General features: G+C 45.1%; 1 pseudogene; it reads left to right on the top strand.

The window, feature by feature from the left end:
* Positions 1-13,432: 13,432 nt before the first annotated feature.
* Positions 13,433-16,184, top strand: LOC116589426 (annotated as a pseudogene).
* Positions 16,185-19,684: the final 3,500 nt, after the last annotated feature.

The following is a 19,684-nucleotide window of genomic DNA, read 5'->3' as shown; positions in this document are numbered from 1 at the left end:
GAACTGTAATCAACATACAACATTGGGTGAGTGTAGGACACACAACGTGACGATTTGATACACACATACATGGTGAAACGATTACCACAACAGGGATAGTTAAACCTCCATCATCTCCCATAATTACCTTTGTGTGTGTGTGGGGTGAGACTATTTAAGATCGGCCCTGCTCTCTTAGCAACTTTCATGTACACGACCCAGTATTGCGTTTGTGGCCACCATGCTGTATGTTAGAGCCCCAGAACTTATTCATCTTATCACTGGAAGTTCGTATCCTTTAACTTACAGCTCCCCATTTCCCCCGCTTCCAGTTACAGGGCAACTGTACCTGGAAAACACAACTGGAAAAACACAACAACACAACTGGAAAAACACAACTCAACTCCTTTCTATTCATGAAACCTTGTATGGAATCTTCATATAAGAAGCCCGAGTTGAAGCGTGTATGTTTTTATGGAATGCTGATAAACTTCCCTTGAAAGTCTCCCCACCATGTAATGTTGCAACGATTTTTACCTTTCAAGTACGAAAATAATAAAAATCCTTTAGAGTTTCTTTTTTTCCATAAAGACGAATGACTTGTCTCTGTTTCTACCAGTTCAGTTTTTTAGATTCCACAGTGTGGATGAGATCCCACACTATTTGTCTTTTTCTGACTCATTTCACTTAGCATAATGCCCTTGAGGTCCTTTTAGAGCCTCTTTTAAGAACAATCTGTCCCCAGATTTTAAGCTGGGCAATCAGTAGAATATCTGGGGAGGGGAACTACAATCATGTAGCTTTATATAAATATATATATATGTATTTATGTCTTTAACTTATTTATTTATATTCAATTATATATTTATAAATATATTAAGAAGTGTAGTAAATATATCTTTTGTGAGAAAAGTCTTCTTTTTCGAAACTTGAAATTGAATATGAGATACATAAAAAAATCTTAGCCTATATAAATTCATTGAATTTTTTATTTTAATTATATATTTTTAAAGATTTTATTTTTTAAGTACTTTGTATAGCCAACATGGGGCTTGAACTTACAACCCCAAGACCGAGAGTCACATGCTCTACTGACTGAGCAAGTCAGGCACCGCTAGCTTTTCCTAGTTTCAATACTCACACTAAGAACTATATATAAGTTGATCATCCAGTTTATGTTCTGATCACAAAATAAAAACCAATAAAGCATCAGTTAAGGAAGAAAGTCTAAAAAACACTAGAGTGGTAGCTATAATAAGCAGGTGGAAAGGGGCTCCTGACCCAGAGAGGTCAACCTGACTTGTCTTTCAGCACATAGCAAATGTTTTATAGCAAACCAAGACTAAAACCATGTCTTCAGTTTCCTTCATGACCTCTCAGGCCTGGGCCATTTCCATTACCCCAGATGGCCTCCTCGGTGTAACTCATGGTCCTACGCCAGCCATGCATGACTTGCAAAGCCAAGAAGTCAGAAATGGGTTCAAATCTCGATTCCCCCCCCCCCCCTAGATTGCTTATAGTAATGATTCTTACCCTCACTGGGTACCAGGGCATCCGAAAGAGCTTTGAAAAAAATACAACTGCCAGATTCCTTTTCTGAAGATTCTGCCTCCTTTGCTCTGCGGTGGGCATTTTAATTTTTAAAAACTCTCCCCAGGTGATTCTAATGTGTAGCCAATTCGATGAAAATCACTGCTCTGTGGCACCTGTTCTCATCCCTGGGTACATACTGGAATCCTGTGTTGGTGCTCTGAAAGCCAATCCCCTGTGTAGCAAGGGACGAGAACCATCGCTCCTGGGCTCCCCAGCCATCCATCTCCCAGGGAGGATTTTGGGACCCTGATCTTTGCCATTCTTAAAATTCCAGTGCTATCAAGCTTCCCATAAATGCTTGTTGATAGAGTTGCCGAATGAGGATCAGTGCTAATGGAAGAAAAAAGCTCTCTGAGCTGCAGAAACCTGCACATGTAATAAACAGAAATAAAAAACATTTATCAAAATATTAACCTCATCTTTGGATAGGGGGGATTATGGTGACTTTTATTTTCTTCCTTACACTGTCCTATGTTTTCTTTTTTTTTTTTTAAAGATTTTATTTATTTATTTGACAGAGAGAGATCACAAGTAGACGGAGAGGCAGGCAGAGAGAGAGAGAGAGAGAGAGAAGCAGGCTCCCTGCCGAGCAGAGAGCCCGATGCGGGACTCGATCCCAGGACCCTGAGATCATGACCTGAGCCGAAGGCAGTGGCTTAACCCACTGAGCCACCCAGGCGCCCTGTCCTATGTTTTCTAAGTTTTAATCAAAAGTGTGTAGTACTTTTTAATAAGAACAAAGAAATCAGTCTCTGCTCTATGCCGTTGGTCCCTACCCTGGGTACACATGGGAATCACTCAGAACAACTTTAGAAGTCACCTGCCTAAGTCCCATCTTTTTAAGAATTTCAAAGACCAGAGACCTGTTTCAAGAATTTACTTGTGCTGAAGCTTGGGGAATGATGGTCAAAGACTTTTCTCAACCTGTTGGTACACTGGTGAGGAGGGGCAGGTTTGCTCTGCAGTCTGAAAATTCAGCAGGTCTGGCCGTGCTTTCATAAGCACTTGGAGGTTTTGCAATCCTGGCCATGCGTTTGCCAGGCTCAGCAAAGCTGGTATCAGACAGGGGAGGGACGAAGAAGAGGCTGCCACCAAGCAGGCCCTCTATCCATGTGCTGCCACCTCTGACAACATAGCAATGAACTAGACACTCTTCATATGGGATCACTACCCTCGACTGATAACGTGAAGAACAGGGAGATGTAAGGAGACCGTGCTTGTAAAGATTCACGGGCCAGTATCCCTAGACACTAACACTTGACCAAGTTGCCCACAACATGTGTAAATCAGGATGCAAATAGCATATGTTTGAAAATCAGAAGATGCAAATGACACGTGGATGAGCCTTTCAGAGAAAATCGAGTGCTGAGTTTATGTGCTTGGTTTATCTGCTAAGCACAGTGAATAAAATGGGCCAGTAGGGGCTCCCGAAGAAAACCTCAAATTCAGGGGAACCTGGATGGCTCAGTGGGTTAAGCCTCTGCCTTCGGCTCAGGACATGGTCTCAGGGTCCTGGGATCGAGCCCTGCATCGGGCTCTCTGCTTGGCAGGAAGCCTGCTTCCCCCTCTCTCTCTGCTTGCCTGTCTGCCTACTTGTGATCGCTCTTTCTGTCAAATAAGTAAATAAAATCTTAAAAAGAAAAAACCCTGAAATTCAGAGTGAGGTCCTCTTACCTTCAAGAAACAAGGTTCTCCTTCCTCAGAAACCTCTAAATTGTAAAAGCCATCTATAGGCTACTTTAAAAAAAAAACAAAAACAAAAACAAACAAAAAAAAACCCCTAATGCTCAGTTTCCTTTTCCTGTTCATTTCTTCCACCTCTTTCCAGAATTTTCCAGCCTGCTGTGTTACTTCACACAGACACTCTTCATTCAGTACTTTCCTGAAATGAAACTCTTTATCTTAACATCTTCACCCCAAATATCCCCCCTTGATACCCACCCCATTTCATTGCCATCAAGAAATCTTACAGTCAGGAAGTTCTATTTTCTGCCTAACCAAATGCCATCTATTACAAATTGAATTGTAAGCAACTTAAGGGCAGGAATCTGCTTACTCATCTGTATCCCTCCAAAAGCACATAACTACCGTAGGTTATTATATATCTGTTGAACAAGTGAATTTCAAACAACAACAGTAGCACTTGATAATGACATCATGTGTTTATTTATATGCCGCCATTTTGAAAGCGCATGAAACTTGCAGCTCCAAATGGGGGCATCTCCCAGAATTGTGCAATTGACATGTTTTGGGAATTTCTCACAAATGCAGTATCTTAGCCTCCTGCTTCCTCTCTCTCCTCCCTCCCCCTACCCACTCCTTACCAAATCAGAATTTGAGTTTTAACAAAATCCCCAGACAATTCCTATTACATTGGAGTTTAAGAAACATTGGTCTCTCAACTTTGACTGCACACAGGAATCATCTGCAGACTCTAAAAATAGAAGATGCGCCAGTCCCCAAGATCCTGATTCAGTGCGTCTGGGGTGGAGCTGGGAATTAGGATTCTTTTTTTTTTTTTTTTTAAGATTTTATTTATTTATTTGACAGAGAGAAATCACAAGTAGATGGAGAGGCAGGCAGAGAGAGAGAGAGGGAAGCAGGCTCTCCGCTGAGCAGAGAGCCCGATGCGGGACTCGATCCCAGGACTCTGAACTCATGACCTGAGCCGGAGGCAGCGGCTTAACCCACTGAGCCACCCAGGTGCCCTGGGAATTAGGATTCTTAAAAGTGGTCCCAGGGGGAGCACCTGAGTGGCTTAGTTGGAGAAGCGTCCAATTCTTGATTTCAGCTGAGGTCATGATCTCAGAGCTTGAGATCGAGCCTGGTGTCAGGCTCTGCACTAAGTGTGGAGTCTGCTTGAGTCTCTCACTCTGCCCCTCCCCACCTCACTTTCTTGCTCTCTCTCTCTCAAAAAGAAGAAAGAAAGAAAGAAAAGACAAGAAAGGAAAAGAAAAAGAAAGTGGCCCCAGTGTGCAGCCAGAGAGAAGAACCATTCTGAGTGTCCTTGCTGAAGCTTCCCCAAACTCCTACGTATTTTGTAAGCCCAGAGCCTCACCTACGCAGGGATTTCTTTCTTTACAACTCAGCCTTCCCTGCAGATTGTATTGCTTCTCATCTTCTAAAACATACCTCATGGTTTCATTTGTCCATACATGTGTATCGCACACCTAGAATCTGTGTAAGAACCAAGCCTGTCCTTCAACTTGCTTTCACCCTGGATTATCTAAATTCACTTTTCTGGTTTCTTTCCTCGCTACGCTGGTCTCTAATTTTGCAAGCATGTTCTGGTGCTAGTGTAAGTAGGGCTTGTTGTTTCCGGAGCAGAGGAAAAGAAAATGAATTACCTTCCTCCAGTTTTGAAGCAATGCAGAGATTATTCTGAGTCCCAGAGACACCAACAAAAGCGGATTATACTTAAAAGGAAATATATTCTGTTCTTTATAAACATGCCAGGGCTCGGCTTGGCCATCCTCCCTGTAATGGGTAGCCCTTCTAGAGAGTTTACAAGGCCCCCCAGCACTGTGCTTTCCCTGTCTTAACGATCTCAGTTCATCCACCCAATAACGCCACCAGGTACCGGATGCTGTTATCCCGATTTGGGGGGCGAGAAAATAGCAGCACAAAGAAGTTCAGAAACTCGCCCAAGGTCACACAGTTTGTCTCCTGAAGACAGGATTGCAATGCAGGGGATACAGAGCCTGCTCAGAGCCGCGCTGTTTCTTCTTGCAAGGTTGGTGTTATCGGGAACATACGACGATGTGGTTTCGGATTCCAGGGCATGGGGAAGCCTCTTATTCTGCCGTGGTTCTCCACAGACCATTTAGTGCCTTTTTCCACACCTTTTTCCCACTTTAATCTGCGGCCCATAAAGCTGTTTCCCAGGTGTAATGCATTGTCAGGTTTAACAGGATTACATGTTTGGACAAATTCCTTCCGAAAGTTGAGCAAGATAAGAAACAAGTTCTGACTAATACAGTGAAGGGCTAACTCAAGAAGCCTTGATCGTTTATAATGAAAATTTCCCCTCCTAACCAAATCCACTTTTAAATGTTAATTGGAAAAAAAAAGACGATAGATTAAGGTAATACATGTAGCGTCAGCTAGGAGATGATTTCTTTTCATCTCTTCCGGTTCTCAAAACTACATCTCTCAACCTTGGCACTATTGGCATTTTAGGCCAGATAATTCTTTATTGAGGGGATTCCTCTGTGTACCCTAAGATGTTTACCAGTACCCCTGGCCTCTACCCACTAGATGACAGCCACACCCTCCCCAGCCTGTGACTTGCTACGAGCCCCCTGGGGGTAAGGAGTAGAGGAGCGAATCCTCACCCCCACCCCAGTTGGGAACCATTGTTCTGAAAATATTCATTGGATTTGCAATACTACAATTCAAATTTTCCATGGTTCACCCCTAAGTTTTGTCTCAAAGCTCTCAAGTGTCCATAGTAGGTCTCCCTAGTATTTACCTGCTTTTCTCTTTGTCCTTGGCTACCTGAGTCTTCATCAGATGAACTGCCCAGGCAGTCTGCAGAAGGCAGTGATCGGGCTGCTGCAGCAGGGAGCAGTGAGATGGCCGTGGAGGGTCCACAAATGTGGTTCCAGCAGGATGGAGGTGGGCTCTGCCATCCCTGCTGCCCTGACTACATACCCAGCCTGATCTCTGGGGGGCCCTCCTCCAAAGCTTACATGGACAGCATGGTAACACCTCAGACATTATTCCAGCAGCTCCTGGTAGAAAATAGATGTCTAATCTTGGATGGTGTTGATACATAAAACATCTCTGCCCTAAATGCCATCAGCCTAAGGGCCAAGCCAGACTCTGATCTTTTAGCAGAAAAGGCCATGTTGGACTATACGAAATGAGTACGGTGAATGGAGATGTGGTCATCTTTCCATATGCGTGTGGGCCCTCGTGGTGCATATATTTATGAATACGAATGCATGTGGTGGGAAATCACTGGTTCCCTGCTTTGGAGCCAGTTGAAAAGGACAAGTTACACAAGGCTGCCCATAGCCAGCTTCTAGTTGACCTTCAAGCATGATGCCTAGTGTCCAATGGTAGGAGCGCTACCACTGAGCTCTATGTACCAAACATGGGCTGAGTGCCTCACCTGGGATGTCTCACTGAAACCTTACAATAGCCCTGAAAAGTCAGTGTCACTGTCACCTCCATGAGACAGATGACAAAGTCTTGGGTTGGTCAAGTAATTCGACCAAGCTCATATTTCTAGCAAGGCATGAAACGGGGATTCAAACCCAGATAGGTTGTACCCGGGATGTGTGTGTGTGTGTGTGTGTGTGTGTGTGTGTGAATTCTCCTTAATTGCAGTAACACGCACATAATATAACATTTGCCATTTTAGCCATAAATGACAAATAGCCTTATAGCTCATGGCATGAAGCACATTCACAGTCCTGTGCCAACGTGACCACCGTCCAGCCACCGCAATTCTTTCATCTTCCCCAACTCACCCACTCTACCTATTAAGCACTAACTTCCCATCATTCCTCCCTCCCCTCCAGTCCCTGACAACCACCGCCCTGTTCTCTGTCTTTGTGAAATTTGAGTCCCCTAGGTCTTCCCTGTAAGTGTTTGTCTTACAGTGTTTGACAAACTACACAGCATTTGTCTTTTTGTGACTGCCTTCTTTCAAGTGGTGTAATGTCCCCAAGTCTCCCCTGTGTCCTAGCCTGTGTCAACGTTTCCTTCCTCTTTAAGGCTAAGTAAGTTCCATTGTAGGTATGGACCACATTTTGTTTACCTCTTCATCCATCAACGGACACTGGCGTGTTTCCACTTTCTGGCTATTGTGAATAAAGTTGCTGTGAACATGGGTGTATGAGTATCTCTTTGAGATCCTGTTTTCAATTCTTTTGGACCTACGTCCTACAATGGAATTGCTGGGTCATGCAGTGAGTCTATGTTTAGTATTTTCAGGACTCATCATACTAATTCTCCAGTGGTTGCGCCCTATTTTCACGTTTCCTAGTTCCACTTTCTCCACATCCTCACAAAGCCTCGTTTTTGTTTTTGATGGTAGCACCCTGATAGACGTGAGGTGTGACCCCTAGGGTTTAAAGTTAGTCCTATGCCAAGTCTTTCCCTTCTAGACCTTTTCTTTGTCTTCTTTTTTTTTTTTTTTTAAGATTTTTAATTTATTTTAGAGAGGCAGTGGCAGGGAGGGGCAGAGGAGAGAATCTTCAAGCAGACTCCCCACTGAACACGGAGTCCAACGTGGGGATCCACGTGGGGCTCGATCCCATGACCCACGAAATCATGACCTGAGTGAAACCAAGAGTTGGAGGCTTAACCGACTGAGCCACGCAGGCTCCCCTAGACCTTTTCTTCTTAATTCGGTAGCAGTTGCATACACACATGCATGCATGTACACACACACACACACACACAAATGGAAAGATTTTGATCATAGTATGGTAACTCTTGAAGATTTCTGCCCATTACCTTCCTCACTGCACTCAGCTTGGCGTCTTGAGCAAGCTGGTTAGAAGGATGGGAGGGCAGGAATGCGTCATATAAACCCCCACCCCCACCCCACCGCCTCACCCCACCCCACCCCTCCACCACACACCCCCACTCCCCTACCAACCTCCAGCCTCCCAGATGTCAAAGTATGCTTCTTCCTCTTTTCTCTCTTCTACAATTTCAGGGTCCTCTCTCAATGCTTAGGAAAACAAACAAACAAACAAAAACAAAAAAAAATTAAAAAAAATACATAAACCACATTTTAAGATAGATCAGCTTATTTTGATTCCATTAATTTAATGGGAATGCTTTCTCGGGAAACCTGTTCTGACTTGATCAAGGGAGCTCGGTGTAGGCAAATTCTCCACCTGGCATTCAGAACTTGGGCCAAAGGTGTGGCTACCAAGGGAGACGGGAGTGACTCACACCTGCTTACGACTCAGCGGAGGCCCTACCCTAGGCATGTCCCTTTCTCCTCCTCCCTGTTTTTCCTCTGTCTGCTCCATGCTCTCAGGCCTTCCTTGCTTCCAGGCATCCTGGGAAACAGTGGCTGAAATCACATGGTGATGAATCATAACCCATCCGACCACTCAAGGGAAGGCAGGAACCACTCTAGAATGACTCCTGCAGTTTCAAGATCCAAGGTCCCAACTCCCAGGCCATGATAACCTCAGAGCTCCTCCAGTTCAAAGGCCTTGGACCAGAGCTGCTTGTTCAAGAGAGAGGATAGCTCTGAATCTGGACCAAAGCCAGGTTCAATCAGGATGCCAATGAACTTACGCAGCAAGTGAGCCCTGTGAATTAGGTTTTGGATGTAACCTGACAATTTTTCTAAAACATCATTCAATGTCTGTAGCATTTTAAGGCCAAAAGGGACTTTTAGATCTAAATATAAAAGAATTTCAGGATTAAAATATGTGTATCATTGATCTTATCCAAAGTTGGAACTGACTGGTACTGTCTTACCCGAACCCATTGTTAAATTTTTAGGAAATTTATGAGCCTGTTGACTTTGGTGGGATAGTCACACCACAGAAATTAACAAACACTACAAGTCAGGGCTTTTTTCTCCCCTCTTCCACCATCAAGAGCTGGTTGTTGAAGATTTACCAGCACCTCACCTCACCTCTTATCCATGCCTTTCATTTGCGGGTGAGAGAACTGAGCCCCGTAGAGGGGACATGACTTACCTGGGGTCATAACTTGCATTAGCATCAGAATCTAGATTCCAAATTTTTTGCATCCTATTTCCATGAGTGGTTACCTCAGGCGTAGCCCTGTCACCCAAGACCCAGCATTCTGCCAAAAAACAGAGCCACAAGGATGTCCGCAGCAATAAAGCACAGGAAGTAAGAGACAAATAGTTATCTTGAAAATAGGTTCTTGGAGGACAAAGACTGTCCACTACGGGACCCATCCTGAAACATCCTGCAGTAACGAGGCTGAGTCATGAACACTCTTCTTGTCATACTTCCGTGGAACTCCACAGGGAAACCTGGACACAGTCCCTTCTTTGGAACGTCCTCACCAAGAAGAGGCTTGGTAGTCCTGGGAGCAAAAGTGGCATGTTTGGTAGATGAAGCCTGGCTTCAGAAAGAAGATGTTAAGAGCCGTAGCCTGAAAATCCATCACTTGGTATACGTTATTTGACTCGCTCTACGTCCCTTGTGATAAAAGTGGTTCCAAAACAGAAGCGAATGATCATTTATGTTTGCACCTTTTTTTCCCCCAGTGTGATTTTTCCTGCCCTCGCACAGCTGAATTCGAAGACCTGGTTTAGGCCTTTCACAGGACAGCAAAGGTAGAGAAAGCAGGGCTCGCAAGGGAGGGAGAGTTGGAGAGATGGAAACCCTGACCGGGACGCACGTTCCAAATGGGCCTCAGGAGCTGTTTGGTGCTCAGAAAGGCAGAGGGCAGTGAGTCCGGAAGGCACAGCAGGCCTCCCTTCTGCCTGGCTGTCCCACCCAGACTAGTGACTGAGTAGGGACTGGGAGCCACATTGTATGGGATGAGGAAGAAAGAAGGAATCACAGTTCTTCCAAGGTAGGAGAGGAGAGATCAGATGCTTCCAGTTTCCATTGCCTCCACACTCCCTCTGAAACCCCTTAAGGTCGTTCTGAGCAATCCTTCCTTCCCACCGGTGCCCTTATCATTTTCCAGAGGACCTTTCTCTGTCCAGGTCTCCTCAACCGCAACAATGTTTGCTACATCTGACTCTGGGAGAGCCCTATCTTGTGCTCTCAGACACCCCAAGCCCACACCGTGTTATTTCATCCTTTCTAAGGTTTTGCTCTCTTTAACTCATCACTGTACGCTTGGCCCCGAGTAGAGTCAAGGTCTCATCGGAAGACCGACGTGATTCCTAGGGTCACTGATCAGGGTGAGACATCACTCATGATGAGCAATGGAGGAGAGGACACAGGCCTGGGGTGGGCAGCCTTCCTGTCCAGATTCCAGATGCCAAAAGCCAGAGAAGGGACTCCTGTGTGAGGCGGGCAGAAGGAAGCCAGTCAAGTGGAAATAGCCAGGCCAATCCTTGGAAGAGAGAAGCCCACACAGAGACCGGAAGAAGCTATCCCACCATTGAGGCCCTGCTGTGGAGAGACCTACTGCCCTTTGGGAGGAAACCTATCAGGCCCTTGGAACAACCTGGGTGTGCTGGGTCAGAACCTAATACCTTGCAAATCTGCTGTTTGCCATATTCTCTTTTGTTCTTTGTCAGTACTTGGAAAAGTCTTTTTTTTCCCCCCAAACAATGGGTTTCACATATATACGAAACTACTGGTGCAGAAGCAGAATAATAGAAAAATCATTTCCCTGAAGAAACAAACAAACAAACACATGTTTGTTGTTCAGTAGCTATGACCTTTACAAAGTATAGAATAGGAGTCCATGACATTTGTGCAGCAAAAATACGTGTGCCATCTCATGTACAATCCGTTATAGACCCAGCTGGGTTCTTCTCCCATGTCTCCCCTTGGAGTTGTACCTGATTTTTTTTTTAAAGACTTTATTTATTTGACAGAGTTTACAGTAGGCAGAGAAGTGGGGTGGGGTGGGGGCAGAAAACAAGCTTCCTGCTGAGCAGAGAGCCCGATGCAGGACTTGATCCCAGGACCCTGAGATCATGACCTGAGCCAAAGGCAGAGGCTTAACCCACTGAGCCACCCAGGCGCCCCATACCTGATTTTATTAGCAGAATAAATTCTGCCCCAGTTCTCCCCTCCACCACCTCTATCCATGGGCTGCGCCACATGCCCTTCGCTCTGTGTCTGTCCACTCTGCCCTCAACAATGCAAGCCCTTGGCAAGACTTCAGTTATGACCACCAGGAGGACGACCCCAAGACTTTATCTCTGGTCTTGAACTTTCTCTGGACTAACTTTCAACCTTCCTCTGGGCCACACTGCCTGGAGAGGTGATTGCTGTCATAAGTCAGCATTGCCAAAACCGGACTGAATTCTTTCAACCCGAGCTCAAAACTTTCAAAATGTGTTGGAGGGGATGTGGAGAAAGGGGAACCCTCTTACACTGTTGGCGGGAATGCAAGTTGGTGCAGCCTCTTTGGAGAACAGTGTGGTGATTCCTCAAGAAATTAAAAATAGAGCTTCCCTATGACCCTGCCATTGCACTCCTGGGTATTTACCCCAAAAATACAGATGTCGTGAAAAGAAGGGCCATCTGTACCCCAATGTTTATAGCAACAATGGCCACGGTTGCCAAACTGTGGAAAGAACCAAGAAGCCCTTCAACGGACGAATGGATAAGGAAGATGTGGTCCATATACACTATAGAGTATTATGCCTCCATCAGAAAGGATGAATACCCAACTTTTGTAGCAACATGGACGGGACTGGAAGAGATTATGCTGAGTGAAATAAGTCAAGCAGAGAGAGTCAATTATCATATGGTTTCACTTATTTGTGGAGCATAACAAATAGCATGGAGGACATGGGGAGTTAGAGAGAAGGGGGTTGGGGTAAATTGGAAGGGGAGGTGAACCATGAGAGACTATGGACTCTGACAAACAATCTGAGGGGTTTGAAGTGGCGGGGGGCGGGGGGTGGGAGGTCGGGGTACCAGGTGGTGGGTATTAGAGAGGGCACGGATTGCATGGAGCACTGGGTGTGGTGCAAAAATAATCAATACTGTTATGCTGAAAATAAAAAAATAAATTAAAAAAAAACTTTCAAAATGATCTTGGATGACCTCCTCATCTTTAGTCTCACATCTGGTTCTGAAAGCACATCGACCTCATGTGCACGGATCTCTCACACTGACCTCTTCTGTCCCGCATCCGTGTCCCCACCCAATCCAGCCTCCCGCCCCCTTTCCCAATGCACCATTGCAAACCTCCTAGCTGGTCTCCTCGGTTCCATTCTCTACCCATCCCAGATCAACCTAGATCAACCCTGACAGATTTCCCTTCCCCAAGCCCAGCCAAGGATTTCTACTCCTCAGCCCAAAGAGCCTTACTCTGGCTGCCATTCAAGGTCACAGAGGGTGAGCACACCTTCACCAAAATCTACTGCTGTCTCTCCCTCAGTATAACCTCCTGCATGCCTGTCTGTTTCTTCTCTCTAGAATGTTCTCCCTTGCAACGTCACCTGCCCAAACTGCTTTTATCCTCATCTACATTGACCTGGCCTGCTTGGTTGGACCTTTTCCCCAATACCCTTCACCAGATGCCCTGCCTCACTCTTGCACACCTGCTGGGGGCTTTGGGCTCCCCATGTCATCGACCCTTTTCTGCCCTGTATCAGCACACAGCCTGTGCTCCCTTCCTTTCTCCAGCTCCTTCTTCCTTTCCCCCCCACAGCAAACGCCACCACCTCTCACAGTCCAGGCCAGAAACTTTGGACAATTCCAGATGTTTTCCTCTTTTTCACCAAGCACCTCGGTCCTCAAAAATCTGCCTCCGAGGTAGCCCTCGCATCTGTCCTCACTGATCATCCTCCCTGGCTCTACGTTAGCTCTGGACACCCCCATCCAGGGAGCTGCCCTGAGGCAGGCAGCCTGCCGTCTCTGCCCTGCTTGCTACCTGCGTACCTCTGGGGAGGTTGCTTCAGCTTCTCTGAGCATCAGTTTTCTCACCTGCAAAAGATTGAAAAATTAAATGTTTATGAATTTTTTTGGATTGAATTAATAAAGCAATTTCCTGCCTGGCCCCTGGCTGCAGGACACAAGAATAAAGTCCAGTGCTCTCAACGCCCCCCATGAGCTTGATAAAAACCCGTGTGATCCCACCACAGAATAAAATTTTGTTATTGCTTGTGGGTTTTTTTGTTATTTTTGTTTTTTTCAGTTTCGGGTTTTGTTTTGTTTTGTTTTGTTTTGGGGGGTGGGGTTTTGCTTAGACTGTAAGGCCGTGCATGCCGTGGCACAGCTTTTCCTCTTACTGCTCTGAGGAGCCCCCCAAGAGAAAAGCAAGCAGTCCGCCAAGTGTGGCAAGCCCTTGCACAGACCCAAGCCTTGCACCGGCTGTTCTCCAGGCCTCTAATCACCCTGATCCACCTCCACTTCGCTCCCTGACGCTTTCTGCATCACCTCCTTGTGTTCTTCAAGACACAGCCCAGCCGTCACCTGCCTTGTAGGGTTGAAGCCTCTAGGGAGCTCTCCTCTGGATTCCAATCATCCCACACTTAGTCTGAGTGGGAGTCCCATGTGGGGGGGCTCGATCTCACAACACTGAGATCACGACCTGAGCCGAAACTGAGAGTCGGACTCTCAACCGACTGAGCCACCCAGGTGCCCCCAGATTTATGACTTTACAGTAAGGCCACACATGCTACACAATTTCATCGTGTGACGTATTTATCATGTTCAGAACCCTCCCCAGGAAACGCTCAGTGCGCTCATCTATAAGATGATGTTAGACCAGCTGACCTCCAGGGTCACGTTTAGTTCTATGTTTTTTGATTTCTTGTTAATAAAAATGACTCTTAGGCTAAAGGAATAGAACCCAGCACAGCAGTCCCAGGAAAGGGACCCCTGGTCTCTGTTTCAGCAGCACCGGGATAGAGTGGGAACAACAAGGGAGGTTTGGATTCTTCACGGGTTTGAGCAGTTACCACTGCAATGACCTTAGAAAAGTCATTAAAGCCCACCCAGGTCTCTGTTTCTGTGTGTCTAAAGCATGGGAGCTCCAGGGGTGGCTTCTGTGGTCCTTCCCATAGAAAGTTTGAGCTCTAACTCATCCTTGCTTTCTGAAGGCAACCTAGACCAGTCTTGGAATAAAGTGTATATTCACCCACGTCATAGATTTTAAGAGTTTTAGTAAAATTAATGCCACTGATGTTTTTCCTGCTAAAAATACATGGAATACTATGCATATTAAAGAGAATGTGGTGGCTTCTTGTCCAAGAAAATACGGAGTGGTGGATGATGCCAGTGGTGCACGAAGGAGGTCTGGAATGAGAGGTCGCAGGGGCAGCACAGAGGACAAGGCCAAGGACCATCACCAATCTGGGTCACCTGGTCAAGGACATGAAGATCAAGTCTGTGCAGATCTGTCTCTTCTCCTGGCCCATCAAGGACTTTGAGATCATTGCCTTTTTCTTTCTGATTTTGGAGAGTATGCCTGTGTCAAGCAGACCTATGCTGGCCAGGCAACCAGGTTCAAGGCATTTGCCGTCATTAGATTTTACAATGGACATGTTGGTCTGGGTGTTAAGTGCTCCAAAGAGGTGGCCACTACCATCCATGGGGCCATCGCCCTGGTCAAGAGCTCCATCATCTACATGCGGCAAGGTTACCAGAGGAACAAGATCGGCAAGCTCCACACTGTCCCAAGCAAGGTGACCAGCTGCTGTGGCTGTGCCAGGGCGCCTCCCACACCTGCCACCAGAGGCACTAGCATTGTCTCAACCCCTGTGCCCAAGAAGCTACTGATGATGGCCAGTATAGATGACTGCTCCCCCTCGGCCAGGGACTGCACTGCTACCCTGGCAACTTCGTCAAGGCCACTTCTGACACCTTTCCAAGACCTACAGCTGTCCCACCCCTGGTGTCTGGAAAGAGACCGTGTTTATCAAGTCTCTCTATTAGGGATTCACTGACCATCTTGTAAAGACCCACACCAGTCTCCACGTAGAGGCCCCAGGTTCCAGCTGTGGCCACCCACAGTTTTTTTTTGATTGTTGTTTTTTTTTTAATTAATTTTTCTATTTAAATTCAATGTAATTAGCATAGACTGTTCTTATTAGTTTCAGAGGTAGAATTTAGTGATTTTTTAAAAGATTTTATTTATTTATTTGAGGGAAAGAGAGCACACAAATGGGTGCGAGGGGCAGAGGGAGAGGGAGAAGCAGACTCCCCACTGAGCAGAGACCCTGACATGGAGCTCTATCCCACCCAGGACCCTGGGATCATGACCCAAGCTGAAGGCAGCCACTCAACCAACCAAGCCACACAGGCACCCCTAGAATTTAGTGATTTATCAGCTGCATGCAACACCCAGTGCTCATTACTTCAAGTGCCTTTCTTAATGCCCATCACCCAATTACCCTATCCCCCCAGCAACCCTCCAATTGTTCCCTAGAGTTAAGAGCCTCTTCCGGTTTATCTCCTTCTTTGTTTTCATCTTATTGTTCCTTCCCTTCCCCTATGTTCATCTGTTTTATCTCTTACATTCCACATATGAGTGAAGTCATACATGATAATTGTCTCTCTCTGACTGACTGATTTCACTTAGCATAGTACCTTCTAGTTCTATCCATGTCATTGAAATGACAAAGCTTCATCTTTTTTGATGGCTGAGTAATATTCCATTACATATATCTATGTGTGACACACACACACACACACACACACACACACATAGATATATATCCACATCTTCTTTATCCATTAATCCGTCAGTGGACATCTGGGTTATTTCCATATTTTGGCTATTGCCCCCACATAATTCACATAAAGTGAATTAAAACTGGTAAAAAGAAGAATGTGGTAGATTTGTAAATACTACTTGGAAGATGTCATATGAGTATCACTAGGTTAGAAAACTGAGTTACAAAACAATATGGACTATAGTCCCCCCCTTATCTGCAGTTTCAGCTTCCCACAGTCAACCTCAGTCCAGAAGCATTTGATCCTCCTTCTGATATGTTGGCAGAAGGCTGGTAGGAGCCTAACGCTACATCGCAATGCCGACATTCCTCACCTAACTTTATCTCCTCACATACATATTTGATCATGTCACACCATCACAAGAGGAAGCAGGATGAGTACAGTAAGATATTTTGAGAGACCACATTCACCTAACTTCTGTTACGGTATATTCCCATAATTGTTTCATTATTATTAGTTATTATTAGTCTCTTACCATGTCTAATTTATAAATTAAATTTCATCATAGGTATGCATGTATAGAAAAAACATAGTATATATACGGTTGGGTACTATCTGTGGCTTCAGGCATCCACTGGGTTTCTTGGAACATATCTCCAAGATATGTTCATGGATAAGGAGGGACTACTGTATAGCATGATACAATTTTTATAAGAAAATAGTGTGTACATATATAAGTACCCAAATCTTTTCCTCACTTAGTCTTTACTATCTCACTGTGCACCACAGTCCACACAGCAGATCAAGGCAAACATGCAGAAATCAGTCACTCTTGATTCCTTTCCTTCCTTCAAAACGTTGCTCTCTCTCTTTGAAGGAGATAAGGGGAAAGTCACACGGACATTGACCTTGGGAAGTTTTATGAGCTTGAGGGAGAAGACAATGCACAAAAGAGAATGTGAGAATAAATTGGGATGGATGTTATGACTGAAGGAGAGAGAGCCCTGCTGGTTGGGGTGGTCAGAGAAGAGGCCTGAGGGGTTGAGCTGGGCTTGAGGAGGAAGTTGGTCTAGATGAAAGCAGGCAGAGGAGCAGACATGTGAGGGAAGTGGAGGGAATGAGTGTGGCATGTGAAGGGAGAGGTGCCACCACTGAGGGACAACTGGCAACATGCCTGTGTCCAGCCTCTCGGGCTGCCACAACAGAGTACCACAGATTGGGGGGCATTTAAACAACACACATTTATTTTCTCCATTCTGAAGCCTGGGAGTCCAGAATCCAGGTGTTGGCAGGACTGGTTTCTCCTGGAGCCTCTCTCCCTGGCTTTGCAGATGCCTTCTGCTCTCCAGATCCTCACTTGGTCTTCTCTCTGTGTCTATCTGTGTCCTAACTTCCTCCTCTCATAAGAACACCAGTCAGACTGGATTAGAGTCTACCCTACTGAATTCATTTTAATTTAATTGCCTCTTCAAAGATCCTGTCTCCAAATACAGTCGCATTCTGAGGTCCTGGGGGATAGGACTTTGATGTATGAATTTTGAGGGCACACAATTCAGCCAATCACACTGTCTGTGCCTAAGGTGTACCAGATGGCCAGGAAATGGGTGAAAAGCTGAAGAAATGTAACACATTTTAATGGCATGTTTATGGTCCAGCAGGAAGTTTGCAGGACGCATAAAGTGAGAAAGGTCATGGAGATCCAACCTCTAAGACACTCTTGAGCAAAGAACACCATGATGTTGATGTCATTGTAAGCACATTCAATGGCAATGTTCTGCCGTGTGGTTTGGAGCAGAGGTGAGCCTGGGGCCAGACAGAGCAGGTAAAAGACCATCTCAGTCATTCCGGGTGTGGGGTGACAAGAGTCTTGACCAGGGTGGTGACCACAGAATAAAAGCTGGAGACAGATGGGGGATTGTTTCAAGCACCTGCACCCAGTTGATGTGACCATGAGGGCCAAATGCTGTCTTGAGAACAATGAGCGCTCTGGAAACTGGCTACCAAAACCTGCATAAGATGATTTCATAGGTCCTGGGACAACAATGACTCCAAACAATTCCTTCTGATTCAGGGCCCTCTTAATTTGTCCCCACCCTGCAACTTGGTCTACTCTGCACTTGAATATGAGTGGGCTGCACTAAGACAGATTCCTATTAGTTGGCAGAGGCATTAAATTCTCTCCCACCATGTCTTGGATTTTGTGGTTATCTCCCCTAATCATATCTTTTGTACCTACAAGAAGCTCCCCTCCCTTCTTCCATACTTTTGGAAATTCTACCTGGCTTTCAAGACCTAATTCATATACTTACTTGTCCACACAACTCTCGGTGGTGTTACAGCTCCTGGGGTACTCTTGGCTGAGCCCTAATCACATGTATTTATACTACAAGATGTGTATGATATTAAATAAAGTATCATGCTCATGTTTGAGATGTTTGGAACATTTATATGCCATGCAAACTCTCCTATGAGATTATAAACTCCTTGAAGTTATGAATTTGGAACTTCTTATGTATTTGTTATACTACAAAACCTAGTGCATATTAAGTGCTTAACAAATTCATGCTGAGACAATAGCCAACACCCCAAAGGTCCATGTAAATGGAGTTAGTGGATGAAAAGGGCAGAGATAGAATATAAGCATATTCATTTCAATTCATAGACATGGCCTCTAAGTCCCAATCCCACCAGTTTGCTCTGCACTTCCTGAATACTGCTCAAAAAAGCATTAGCCCCAAGTCAGAAGAGATTCTTAAATCTCCAAAAGGAGCTTCATGGGTGGGAACACAAAGTTGCCTCATCCTCATGTGTATAATGTTGATAAAAGGGTTGAGGGAACCAGACTCTTGGCAGTCTGCATCCAAGAAGATGATTAACCTGTCCTGGGAAGCAAGTGGGACTAGAACCTGTGATAAGGATCATGCCTGAGGGGAGCTGGCACCAGGGTGGCCCTCGGGGAGGAAGGCAGTTGTTCGAGTGCTCCTCAAGGGAAGAGAGCAAAGGAAAATCGGCAAGGGTTTTTTGGAAAAATGTAAAAGTTGATTCTCAAGTGCATATGGAGTTGCAAGGAGCCATGAATAATGAAAAGAAATGTGAGAAAGAAGAACTTATCACAAAACTTCAAAACTTATCACAAAAGTACAGTAATCATTTGAGTATGGTGCAGGGATAAGGACAGACAGATCAACCAACAGAATAGAATGGAGTCTAAAGATAAGTTCATGTGTCTACAGTCAAACAATTTTCATTGAGGAAGCCAAGTCCATTCAAAGGGGAAAGAACAGTCCTATCAACAGATGTTGCCAGGGAAAATGGATTTCCTTCCATATGCAAAAGAATGAAGTTGGGCCACTGTCATACACCATACACAAAAATTAACTCGGGCAGATCAATGACCTAAATTAGAATGTCTAAAACCATAAAATTCTTAGGAAAAAAACACAGGAGTAAATTTTTACGGCCTTGGATTTGGCAATGGATTCTTAAGTATGACATCAAAAGCACAGACAACAAAAGGAAAAATAGATAAATCAGAGCTAGCCACTAAAAAATTAAAAATTAAAAAATTTTGTGCACCAGAGACATTATCAAGAAAACAAAAAGACAAGCTATAGAATGGAAGAAAATATTTTCAGATCGAATATCTGATAAAGGTTTGCTATCTAGATTATATAAAGAACTCCCAACACTCAACAAGACAAACCACCAAATTTAAGAAATGGGTAAAGGGGGCACCTGGGTGGCTCAGTGGGTTAAGCCGCTGCCTTCGGCTCAGGTCATGATCTCAGGGTCCTGGGATCGAGTCCCGCATCAGGCTCTCTGCTCAGCAGGGAGCC

This window comes from Mustela erminea, chromosome 4 (genome assembly GCF_009829155.1).
Source record: "Mustela erminea isolate mMusErm1 chromosome 4, mMusErm1.Pri, whole genome shotgun sequence".
Taxonomy (NCBI): domain Eukaryota; kingdom Metazoa; phylum Chordata; class Mammalia; order Carnivora; family Mustelidae; genus Mustela; species Mustela erminea.
This window is presented reverse-complemented; position numbering and strand designations above follow the sequence as displayed.